This window comes from Pseudomyrmex gracilis, unplaced genomic scaffold (genome assembly GCF_002006095.1).
Source record: "Pseudomyrmex gracilis isolate BER0280 unplaced genomic scaffold, ASM200609v1 scaffold_166, whole genome shotgun sequence".
Lineage (NCBI taxonomy): Eukaryota > Metazoa > Arthropoda > Insecta > Hymenoptera > Formicidae > Pseudomyrmex > Pseudomyrmex gracilis.
Genome location: NW_018020750.1, coordinates 41,589 through 54,024, shown reverse-complemented (window position 1 = coordinate 54,024; position 12,436 = coordinate 41,589). Strand labels below are relative to the sequence as shown.

General features: G+C 38.7%; 1 protein-coding gene across 2 annotated transcripts in view; it reads left to right on the top strand.

The window, feature by feature from the left end:
* The window catches only part of LOC109857609 (LIM domain only protein 3-like), an 85,695-nt gene that overhangs the window by 46,166 nt on the left and 27,093 nt on the right, over positions 1-12,436 (top strand). The window lies entirely within an intron of this gene.

Here is a 12,436-nt window from a genome sequence, read left to right as displayed (position 1 = left end):
CGAGAGCCCGCAAGTCACGCCTTTGCAGTATCGTGAGGAAAAGTGAGAGAAAGAGAGAGAAAATTCTCCTATTTCTCCGTTCATACGAGACATCAAGCGAATGTAATATAAACGGTTGCAAATATTACAATTGTTCGTATAAATAAGACTTTTATTTATTTTAGAACGAAAAAAAATAATAATGTTATAGTTCCGAGATGAAAGATAAATACACGAACATTTATTATATCTACGTGCAAATATTTGTTCCCAGCGAAATCAGGCGTCGCTTCGTTACCGATTCCGCGCTACAGTTGGTGTAAACGATGGTTAAGCTCCCCCAGCTCGAAACTTCGAAGAGAAGGATCGATGTCGCACAACGAGAAGAATCCGCTCGACATTTCCTCTCTTGACGGGCATAATTGACACAAGAGCTTCCGACGAGAGAAAGAGAGAGAGAGAGAGAAAGAGAGAGAGAGAGAGAGAGAGAGAGAGAGAGAGAGAGAGAGAGAGAGAGAGAGAGGAAAGTCAGAGTTGCGAACTATGCGAAGCGACGCGACGTGTGGGTGCCTCGAGGTGCACGTCAGATGCAAATCATGCCGACTAATTTCTCGGAAAACTCGCGGATTCGGAGGGAGAGAAGAGCAGAGCGAATATATCCGCGGCGAGATACGGCCGAGTATAATAGCGTAGCGATAAAGCCGAATGGCCGAATTAATTATACCCTCGTGTCTTTGGTTGTCCAAAACAACAGTTCAACCATTCGGTGTTAACATCCCTTTGGCCCGGCTAGTTACCAAAAGCGTCTGTTTTGTATGTGTGTTGATTAACCTTTTGATAGTCGAGATTAATCTTTTTTTTTCGAAAAATTAATATTTTATTCAATATTTTGTGTTTTTATTTAAAAATTAAATTCATATACATACAAAAGGGTAGGCTTCACACAAATTTATAAAACACACGCGGTCTCGAATTTTAATCACTTCCTTTGAAAGGGCTATGAACAACGCAATTATTTATTTAATTTAATGATGGCAATTTGGCTTTCAACAGCGATTAAAATGATTAAATGGTATGTTTAAAAGGATTAATTGCGTTCTCTCTTTTATTAGCACATCGTAGGTTTCCATTAATTTTGTTATATACCGTGACACGTAGTGTGATATTTAGAAAACATTCATTTCATAAGTTATAGTGTTTTACCTATAAATTATCAATTAAATTACGTCACATTGGAATAAAACAATATATAGGAAGCAATGTGGAATCGATCCTTTATACATATCACTTGACGGGGAGGGTCGATGGCATTTCGACGTATTTAATGTCACTCCTCGGCATTTGCCCGACCTTTCTTGCACCCTCTCCTCAGTTTGAGTTGACTCGGCCGAAACACCGTGTCGAAGCCGTGCGTTCACTCTGGTGTTATGTGCCTACATTTATGTTTGTTTTTAATAGCATACTTTTTTTTGTTACAGCGTAAGATATAGGACGAAATAATATTATACAAGACTAGTTTACTACCTCCATCTCTTTCTTTCAATAAAAAAAAAGTATTTTCTGAAAAATATTTGCTACGATTTTTTAATCTTTAAAATATCTAGATATTATATTATTTTGCACATCCAGCGTAGACTCTCATTGACGGATTAACTTTCGCGTTGTTAGTATTAGATTATTTCTTTTAATTAGATAAAATAAAATATTAACTATATGTTCCGTGCTCGTTGTATGTTTAAATAAAAAGATAGGGAAGAGGCAATAACGAGTTACACCTGATGTTTGAGTAAAATTTTTCTTTATTCCGAGGAATCAGTAAAAATTACAATGAATGCATGATGTATGTTTGTAGTATATATCTTTTCTGTATTCATATTCTTCATTATCGTCGCGAATAGATCATGCATTCATTGTAATTTTTTCATGTAGAGACACTGAAGAAGATCCCATAGTGGATCGATACGTTTGTATCTTTACTAATTCCTCGAAATAAAGAAGAAATTTATCCGAACATCAAGTATAGCTCGTTATTGCCTCTTCATTATCTTTTTATTTAAAATATTAACATTAGAAAAACACATTATTTCGCGCTGTGTTGCCTCAAATTAAAGCGAAACGGATGTCTTTACAGAGCGTGAAAACAATATCGCTTCTTGGTGTCGTCGGAATATGCAGTAAAAAGTTTAAGAGCTCTCGCGAAGAAGTCCTCGTCGGCGCGTGACTGCCGAGCAAAGTCGATTACGGCCTAAAGATACGTCGGCGAAAGTATACTTTCTTTCGCGGTCGATGGTAACGCGCAACCCTTAAGGCGAACCATTGGTTAGGGGTCGAAGCGGTTGACCGTACGCAAAGGCGGAAACGGATGTGGCCGTTGGGTCACGCGAGTTCCACGAGCCGAGCATAAAACACCTGAGTTGTTTAATCATACGCTCCCGTGCTAGAAAGCATCGTGGCTCATGAACTCGTAAGAGTGAGACCTCCCGTCTTCTTTTCTCTTTTTTTCCCCTTCGTCAGTTTCTCGAGTTTGTGTTCCGCGATACGAAAATGCGGATTACTCATTGACGAGCGATGGGGAAACGTGCGGGAGAACGTGTGCTATGTGAATCGAGGTCTTACAAATGAACGAATTTTTCATGATTGTCGTGAGCTCAAATATGGAAATTCAGTCCTTGAAAGATTAAACTATATAGTGTGTACATATACATATATATATATATATATATATATATACTGTGTTGCCTTATCTGATCTTTCTATCGATAAACTCTATAATTATGTGAAAATTTTATTTATATGTTAATTTTCTTGATACTGCTATCTTACGACATACTATGTTTTAACGTGTTGCTAAATAAAGCATTATTTAAAATTGTTACGCGTAATGTGAAGCCGATGTTTTCAGAGGTAAAGAAATTTAATCATTCAAGACCAGATCTCTCAGACCCATTTAAAAATTGCGCATTAGCGTTTCTAGAAAAAATCAATTTTTTTTAACGCTTATATCTTCGAAATTACTAGAGATTTTTTCAATTTGGTTTTTTATTGACGCAGAATCGTTTAACCTTTCGATTAAAAACAAAATCAAAATTGAAAAAAATATTGATTGTTTGCGGAGATATTCGATCTGACAGTCGCGTGAGTCTCACAGACCCGATCTGGTCACGAAGAGTTAACCCTTCAGTGCCAAACATAAAAAATGACTTACGAGTTGTCCAGACATCCCACTGGGTCTGTGAGATCTACGCGACTTTAAGTTCGAATATCTGTGTAAAAAATCAATATTTTTTCAATTTTGTTTTTATTTTTTATTAAAAAGTCGAACGATTCTGCGTCGATCAAAAGAAACTGATTGAAAAAATCTTCGGTAGTTTTGAAGATATAAGCGTTTAAAGAAAAACCTGACAATTTTTTCTCGAAAAAAGACTTTTTGTTTAAAAGTTCATAACTTTTTGTGTAATTAAGATTTTTACAAACTTCCAACGCAATTTTTTATGAATTCGTTCGTACTTTTAGGGGACAAAAGTGTCTTCTAAAACTTGCAAAATTAAAAACATTTTCACAATGGGTTTTTTTAAATGTTATTTGAAGAATGCATTTTTCTCTAGCGCCCAACTTTGACGTGCAATATTTGAGCAATAAATCAATATTTAGACATATTCTTTTTTTAAATAAAAAATTTAAACGATTCTGCGTCGATCAAAAAAACAAATTGAAAAAATCTCTAGTAGTTTCAAAGAAACGTTTGAAACTTTTCTGCGCTCCATGACCTAATAAATTGCTATAAATGTACATATATTTTAATAAAATTATGAAAAAAACCAACCATTTTTTAATATATTAAAAGTGCTCAAACTGAAAAAAAAACTTACTTACTTTTCAAAATGCCAACGTCTTGTCCAGACTTGAGTCTCTCATGCCTTTTTTGCACTTCAAAATTCAAACTTCGCAAAGCTATTAAACGAATGATGCTGTCAACGACTTCTATTATTGTTTAAGGCCCTAAAGTTTTTTTCATGGCCTTCAAATGTCGCGCTAAGTTAACCTAGTAGAAACATCGGTTTAAAACTTTTGAGTAGATCTCGGAGATCCATATCTGGCACCGAAGGATTAAATTTCTATGTCGCATTCGTAACGCTTGCATGACGAAATATAAAAATAATCTATGGCGGGAACATTAACGTACTATTAAGTGATTCTCAAATATTTTATTATGCGTGACACACAACGTTATTTTTGTTTTTATAGTAATCGTGCAGTTTATCTGTGTTGTTAGCAACTATGTTTTCTTAAATAATAATCAAAGACTCGCGGAGCCAGGCAATTCAAAACGCGTGCAATGAATGATAAAATCCCATCATACGGCATTAACACGAGGCGAGCTCTTCCGTCTGTTTTCCCAGTGTGATTCTCAGCTAATATCTCACGGCGATCGAAACGCGCGGATAAAAAATATCAAATTCATACCGTCCCATCGCGCGGCAGCTATCTCTCGTGCACGTACGCTGTTGTTTAAAGCCGATGACGCACTTTGTGCGTCGCGCAATTTCGAGATTTATCGCCGCCACTGCGTTCCGACCATCAATTCGTCGGAGGCCGTAGTTGGAGCTGCGAACATCGGCTGCGTTTGATTGAAAGTGTCGCGCGAGAGGACCAGATACGGATCGAGCGAAACGAAGAAATTTACGCGAGAACGAAAATAAGCCGGAAATTTGTCGGTGTATTTTTGTGTCGCAAGTTCCACGCGGTGAAAATCGGTTTTGCTATTGTCATCGGCGCTCAATACACAGTTAATGCATCGCAATAATTAATTAATAACCACCAGAGAAGAGATACATACGCGTGCCACGTTATTAGCTTGTCAAATAATTGTATCAATAATCATGCATTGATAATTATTGCGGAACGAAAAAGCGAACGCTCTCGTAAATTACGCAACGCTGTTGGGCTCGAAACATTTTCTGAAACGTGAAGTTTCATGAAGCAGTCAGATGGATTTTAATTAAATTCTACGATCTTCTCTCTCTCTCTCTCTTTCTCTCTCACTGAAACCGCGGCGCGTAGTATAAGATGTGACTGGCTTAAGCTCTTCCACGACTTACGATCTCTGCCCGAGGAAGCTTCAAGAGTCTCGCCTTTGTCTAACAAAAGCATAGCTGGTATTGTCGGACGACTGCCGTTCGCGTCCTACCCCGTCGGCAGACTAGGCGGCGGCATTGTTCGTGCTTATATTGTATTTTGGCATTACGAGTTAGCCGGTTTAATTGTTATTGTTCCACCGAGCTTATCGAACACAGTGCCCTGTTGCATTCCCACGCGAATCATCGCCCGGCATCGCGCAATTACTCCTAAATCACTAAACTCCCTTACCCGCGAGCGAGCAGCAGTTACACGTAACTTACGACATTGACACCGCTTATTGACTTTCCGTTCATAGCGGCGCCCGTCTTGTGCGCGCGCGATAGAACGAACGAACAAGAATATTCTATCATCAATTATTACCTTCCACGTATCGCGCGAAATACAATATTTAATAAAACAATGCGACAATTCGCAAAATCTATTCTGAACATGCAAGTCCTGCATGTATTGTTTTCTTAACCTCTTGTGGCCAAACCTCAAAAATAACGACTAGTTGGTCAAACCGAGTCTCTGTGAGATTTACGCGACTTTATATAAGATTGAATATCTCCGCGGAAAATCAATATTTTTTCAATGTTGTTTTTTTTTAATCGAAAGTTTGATTTTGCATCGATCAAAGAAAACAAATTGAAAAAATCTCTAATAGTTTTGAAGATATAGCGGTTTTTATAAAAAAAACAACCAATTTTTTAGTAGATCCGAGAGACTTACGTCTGATCTTGAAGGGTTAAACTTGCATGTGAATTGAATGTAAGTTTCTACTATTCTACTATACCACTCGTTTCGTCAAATGTTTCACATTTCATGATCCCGCAGCGTTATTTTGTTGAAATCATAAGCACAAAGTTAGTTAATTTTGTGCTACAATTTCCTTGAGAATGGAGACGAGAGAATACGAAAAAGGGCGGACGCTCTCGCGTAAGTAAGCAGTATAGGTGAGTCGTACGGCGATAGGAGGACGAGGTGACGGCGCGGCGCCACAGCGAGGTGGCGCGGTTGCGAGAGGGTTGAGGAGAGAGAGAAAGCGGCCATTTTGTTTCCGGTGTCCCGGGAGCACTTCCGGTCACCGTCACGCAGTCCCGCGCCACGGAGTGCCCTCGAGCTTCTGAGATCTCCTTCCGCGATTATATTCAAATTAAATGCGCCGGTCCGACCGGTAATATACTGCCGCCAATTTAGCTACAACCCCCCGGGGGGTGGTTCGCCTTACTTCCCTCTTCTAACGCGTCAGTCGTTACGCGCATCCGAACCGCAAGAACTCTGCGAATTGTCTCGTTTTGTTGGAACGCGCGTGCCGCAACGGTGTCAATGATTTTCGATCTGCGGTTAACGCCGAATTCTCGATAAAGCGCGCTTATATCGTGTGCGGAACGCAATAATCGCGGTGAGCCAATTGACACGGTATCACTAGTGGTGGATCGTTTCCGGAATTTTATGGTAGAGTAGTAAACGCGTATCGACCATGGTTTATATCGTTTATTTCTAAATATAGTTATGTTTTTTCTACAAGAGCTATTCTCTCTCTCTCTCTCTCTCTCTCTCTCTCTCTCTCTCTCTCTTTCTTTCTTTCTTTTTTAAGAAATATGTTATTAAAAGATAGGTTAGAAATAGTAGACAATGAAAGAGAAAAAAACAAGACAAAAAAAAGTTGGAAATAAAATAAAATTCAGAACAAATGAACAAGAAATGCACAAAAAAGTATGTTCTACAAAGGAATAAAAATGTATAACGCCTTACTAGCAAAAATAAAAAGTAGCGAAAGACTCGAACTATTTAAAAGAATGGTGATTTGCTGGGAAAGCTAAATAAAGATCAATCAATCAATATATATATCTACACACACACAAATATGTATACATATGTATGAATAGTATATAAATTGTAAAGTTAATTCAAAATTTTACCTGTATATACATATATTACAAAATATTAGATTCTTTTATTCTAAAACAGTTGATAGAACTTTATGTCTATACAGGGTGTCCGACAATTAGTGTAAAATCTCTCGTAGGCAGGTAGAAAACGTAAAACTAAGTCGAAAAGTCCTGAGCCATTGTTTTCTATTATATATAATAAAGAAGTAATTATTGAATAAATCAAGCCAATCAGCACCGCCTTTAGCCGAATGCACGTCAGTGAACCACACGCCTGGTGTGCGTGAGCGCTTCGCGCGGCTCTCTCTCTCTCAAGGTCGGCGCTGATTGGCTTGATTTATTCAATAATTACTTCTTTATTATATGTAGAAAGAATAGAAAAAAATGGTTCAGAACTGCTTTTTGACTCAGTTTTACTTTTTCTACCTGCTTACGAGAGATTTTGCACTAATTGTCGGACACCCTTATGTTGCATATATGTATTGCTTACGTGCTGTTACAAAGTACAAAGCCAATTGTGGAAAAAATGACAACTTGATTAAGATAAGCAAAAATAAATTAAAATACGTACGAAATGGTAAAATACTGCGAGATCGACGACAAATTCCCAGCGACGCGACAAGGAATTCGCTTCCGGTTTTGCGCAGCGCAGCACCGCGTCGTGTCGCACCGCGTGCAAGTATCGCGTTCAAGCGCGACTGCATCCGAACAGTGGGGTTTCGGTTGCATCATTTTCAATGGTGATAATCCAACGTGCCGAGAGAGCCTCGTTGCGCGCGCGAGTCGAATCTGCTTTGTGTCACCGGATAACCTAGACTCGCATTGCCGGCTCCGATGGCGATAGACCTGCCACTTCCCGTCTACCCCTGGCACCCTCTGTCTGCCCTCTGTATCGGTCGTTCTGTCCTGCTTTCCTCTTCCCTCGTGCCGCGACCAACCACCGACAAACGTACCCTAAGCTCTCGTGAGAGAAAGAGAGAGAGAGAGAGAGAGAGAGAGAGAGAGAGGACAGACAAAGAGCGACACAGAAACATCATCGACGTATAGTGCGAGCATTCCTGTGCACTTCAAAACGATACATAGCCGGTAATAGGCGCACCATTGCGATTATAAATGAAATGCGCCGCAGTGGGGAATCGAATTACTCGGACGAACGGCGACGAGCCAATTCTCAGGTGCGACTAGGGTACAGAGAGAGAGAGAGAGAAAGGCCGTCAGAGAGTGATTAACGAGCCGATGCGAGTATCTATGTCCGTGACGATGATTAGGATTTCGTGTGGAACGAAGTTTTTGAAATGAAAACTAGATTTATACAGTATCTAATAATAATCGATAATAATTTTCATATGTCAAAAAGGGCCGCGCAACAATGTTATTATAAATAAATATTATCATATGAAAAGAAGAATAATATTTTATCCAAATATTATTCTATTTAATCGTAAACAGAACATTAAGTAAGAAAATCGAAAACAAAGAAGAAAAACAGCACACAAAAGTTGCTTGTTTCCTTTGCGCAACCCTAAATAGCGGCGGATCAAAATCAAAGACTCGCTCCGCGCGGTACGAGTGTGTCGCAACGTTTGCGTTACACGTGTATTCGTTTACTCGGCGAGTCGTGGCCAGTGGAAGCATACGGGGGGATTTGCCGGAGGCATCGCGCGCGGGGGACGGGGTTGGTGCCGTCGCGTGTGAGTGTGTGCGTTTACGCGGCGCGTTGCCAATGATTTATGTATACCGCTAATTACCAGCATGCACTGTACTGTTTTATCCGGCGATCATAGTTTTATTAGGCCAACCTGTGAGTTGTGGTATTGTCAGCGTCAAAAACACCCTACTAACTCCCCTGTGCCGGCTGCACCGAAATGCATACTATGTCGCAACGATTAGCCCCGTTCTCTTTCCCGAAGCAAAATTGTAACGAGATGTTTCCTGTGCTTTGCATCTTTAAGTATAGACGAATTCGCGATTTTTCTTCAATGAAAATTTCTTCAATGACAATAACGTAAATTACGTGATATAACAAACAAAAGTAGAAATTTACGCAACAATAAAATGAGAAAATACATAACATATATACATATAAGTATATTACATATATACACGTGTATACATATTATTCTATATATTATTCTATAAACTCTCAAACATATAAATAATATAAATAACAGAAATTAGACAATTTTATTATAGAGAGATATCAGATAAATAGATTATCACGAAATACTTGTTTTTGACCCTTTGTTCGCGCGCGCACATAAACATAGGTCTTCCAGATTCACTCAAAAGTTTTAAACAAATGTCTCTAGTAGATATTAGTTTTAAGCGACATCTGAGAACTCTGAAAAAAACTTTAGGGCCTTAAACAACGGTATAGAGGACGTTAACAATGTCAGCTGTTCAATAGTTTTGCGAATATTTAGTTGTAAAATGTAGGATTTGACAGACCCAGGTCTACGGAAAACGTTAGTAAGTAAATAAATTCAAAAAGTAAGTAAATAAATAATTTTTTAGTTTAAGCACTTGTGTAATATAGTCTAAATTTATAAATTAATATTACCTAAATTTTTTATTCAAAAGAACAAAATTTTAAAAAACATTGATGTTTTGCAGAGATATTCGATCTTAAAGTCGCGTGGATTCACAGACCGAATCTACAGTATACTTGTAGGTTTTTTTTAGATCTAGACAGGTTAGAAGGGTTAAATAATTGTTATTTTACGAGAGGCGATTGATAAGTATCCAAAACGACGCATAGATAATACCGATTATCCTTTTTGTATGCTTTCGTCGCTTTTTTGAATTCATAGACCTACTTTATTGTGAAAGAAGTATGTTATCTTCTTGTGCTTAAAAAACTGAAAATTCGATCAACTTTATACACGCGTGCGATTGATAAGTATCCGAAACGATGTATATATAGCAACGTTAGTATCATATTGCTGTTATCGTTGAAAAGTGTGTCATTTTTCAGAAGAACACATGTTAAATGCTAGCTCATTATTGCACGTAGTGTTTGTGTGACAGCTCGGCAAAATAAACGCTCTTAGTGATTTTTGACAGTACATCAGCTTATATTTTATATCAATGTTGCCATGGCAAAAATTTATGAGTTGGGCTTTGAATTGCTGCTTTATCCGCCTTATTCGCTATATATACCGTGCGATATGTTTCTATTTATTTCTGTATTTGGAAAATTGAACTTGGTCGAAAGAAAGTTTGAAGCAACAATGAAGTTATCGACGCTGTAAATGATTAATTTTTGGCAAGTTGTCACACAGACACTACGTGCGATAATGAGCCAGCGTTTGATACTTGTTCGTCTAAAAGATAAAACGACAACAGCGATACTAACTAATGATATTAACGTCGCTACTATTATATATACTATCGCGCCATTTTGGATACTTATCAATCGGTCATGTGTACAAAGTTGATCAAACTATTTTTAGTTTTTTTAAACACAAGGCGATAACACACTTATTTGATAGTAAAGTAGGTCTATGGATTCAAGAGAGCGACGGAAGCGCGCAAAAAGAAACATCGTTATAAATGAGAGACGCGATTAGCTCTTAACGTTGAAATTAATTCATATCCGCCGTCGCTGCCTAGACGTAATCCCTGGATTTTTGGAACGCCCTCGCGCAAAAGCGATGGCTTTAATCTCCGGTTTAGGGACCTTGCTAGAAAATAGACGCACCTAAGCCCCGTACGGCTTAAACGTGGCTTTAAACTCGTCGTACGTAATATACGCCAACGATCCACGTCACTCTTACGCACGACGAGCGATATATCGCAGCGCAGCTGACTCGTTATTAAGCTTCCGAAGTGCGCGATTTGTTATGATTAAAATAAATAAGATTCTATCTCAAAGAGAGGTTTTAAAATGCAAGGCAAATAATTTGTATAATTAATTTTGGAAAAAATATTCGTATGGTGAAAAAAAACAACTATACGTAGGCATGTATACATACGTATACATTATATATATACATTATATATATATATATCTTTATATATGTACTTGAAATAATTTTTTGCTGTTAGTTTCTAGAAAAGAAAGAATATTTACCTACCTCTCTTTTATTTGTTCGACCCATTAGCCAACGGATTCCGTAATTAACGCGAAAACAGCATCGTCAGTGCGCGCGCGAAATGTTCGCGACAGAGTAATTAGCGAGACACGGGATTCCGTTAAACGCGTAGAATTAATCGCGCAAATACGAGATTAGCCGATGTGGGACGTGTATGTGGATATAATACGTATGCGTACACAGTCGCCCGTATCTCGCTCTTTCTCTCTTTCTCTCTCGCACTCCGTATATTCCTATATTTCGTTCTCTCTGTAAAATATATATATCTGCACACGAATTGTATATTACGCCGTCGATAAAACGATACCTAAATTGCCGCACCGCAGCAAATATCGTTATAGAAACTACCGCGATTCGCCCCGGGGCTGACCACCCCCGTCTAGATTTACTATAATTATGCTTGAAAAGCGATCGTATAAACACTCCAATATGATCGGATTAATTGTACGTGCAAAACAAAAAATCAATTGTCGTACGAATGAAAATCAATTGTCGTGTCATGTTAACACAATTGCATTCTGACAATGAGTGTATTATTTACGTGGTGACAAGCGCAACATATTCAAAACCATAAAGTTAACACAAATAAATAAACGATTGTCTATTCGCACGAATTTAAATTGAGTGAAAAGTTTTAAATCTTTCTTGCATCGCGGACATATGTATCTTGCGTATCTTACGTAACGTGTGAGTCACTCGCATTTGTTTTACAAAATAAAAATAGCGGATCGCACGAACGACGGTTGGACGCTTATTTAACGCGCATCATGCAGCTTCCTAAAAATTAGTGTTTTTGAGGGTTTCGGCTCTCTCGCGGCGCGATGTAATCGCGGCAACGACACGCGTGTCCCGCGCGCTTGCGATCATCCCGCGTTCGATAATCCACAGTGTGTTTGTGCACAACGACCGCGTCGTGCCGTGTGAAAACAATACATATTTTTCGTTCGCGCATGACACGGCATAAAGCGAGCCAATTACGAAAAATGCAGCGCGCCCGAATATTCGCGCTATGGCAAATCATACACGCGCGATCGAAGATATTCCTCGCGCTGCCGTCGCACGCGATGAGCTAATTTCTCGCGAGAAATTGCTCGATTTGCACGATCGGATACGTATATAATGTAAAGTAAACGAATCGTCCCATTCCTAAACGAATCGATTGTAATGAGCGTCGTAAATTGCTCCGCGTGCCACGCTATCCCTCCTTATGTCAGTTTCGTGAGGGAGAAATATGGGAGTTTCGAACGATAAACGTTTTGAGCGTCAAAAGTACATACAGGAAATTATGAAAGGATTCTATATTTAGAACTCTCTCTCTTTCTCTCTCTCTCTCTCTCTCTCTCTCTCTCT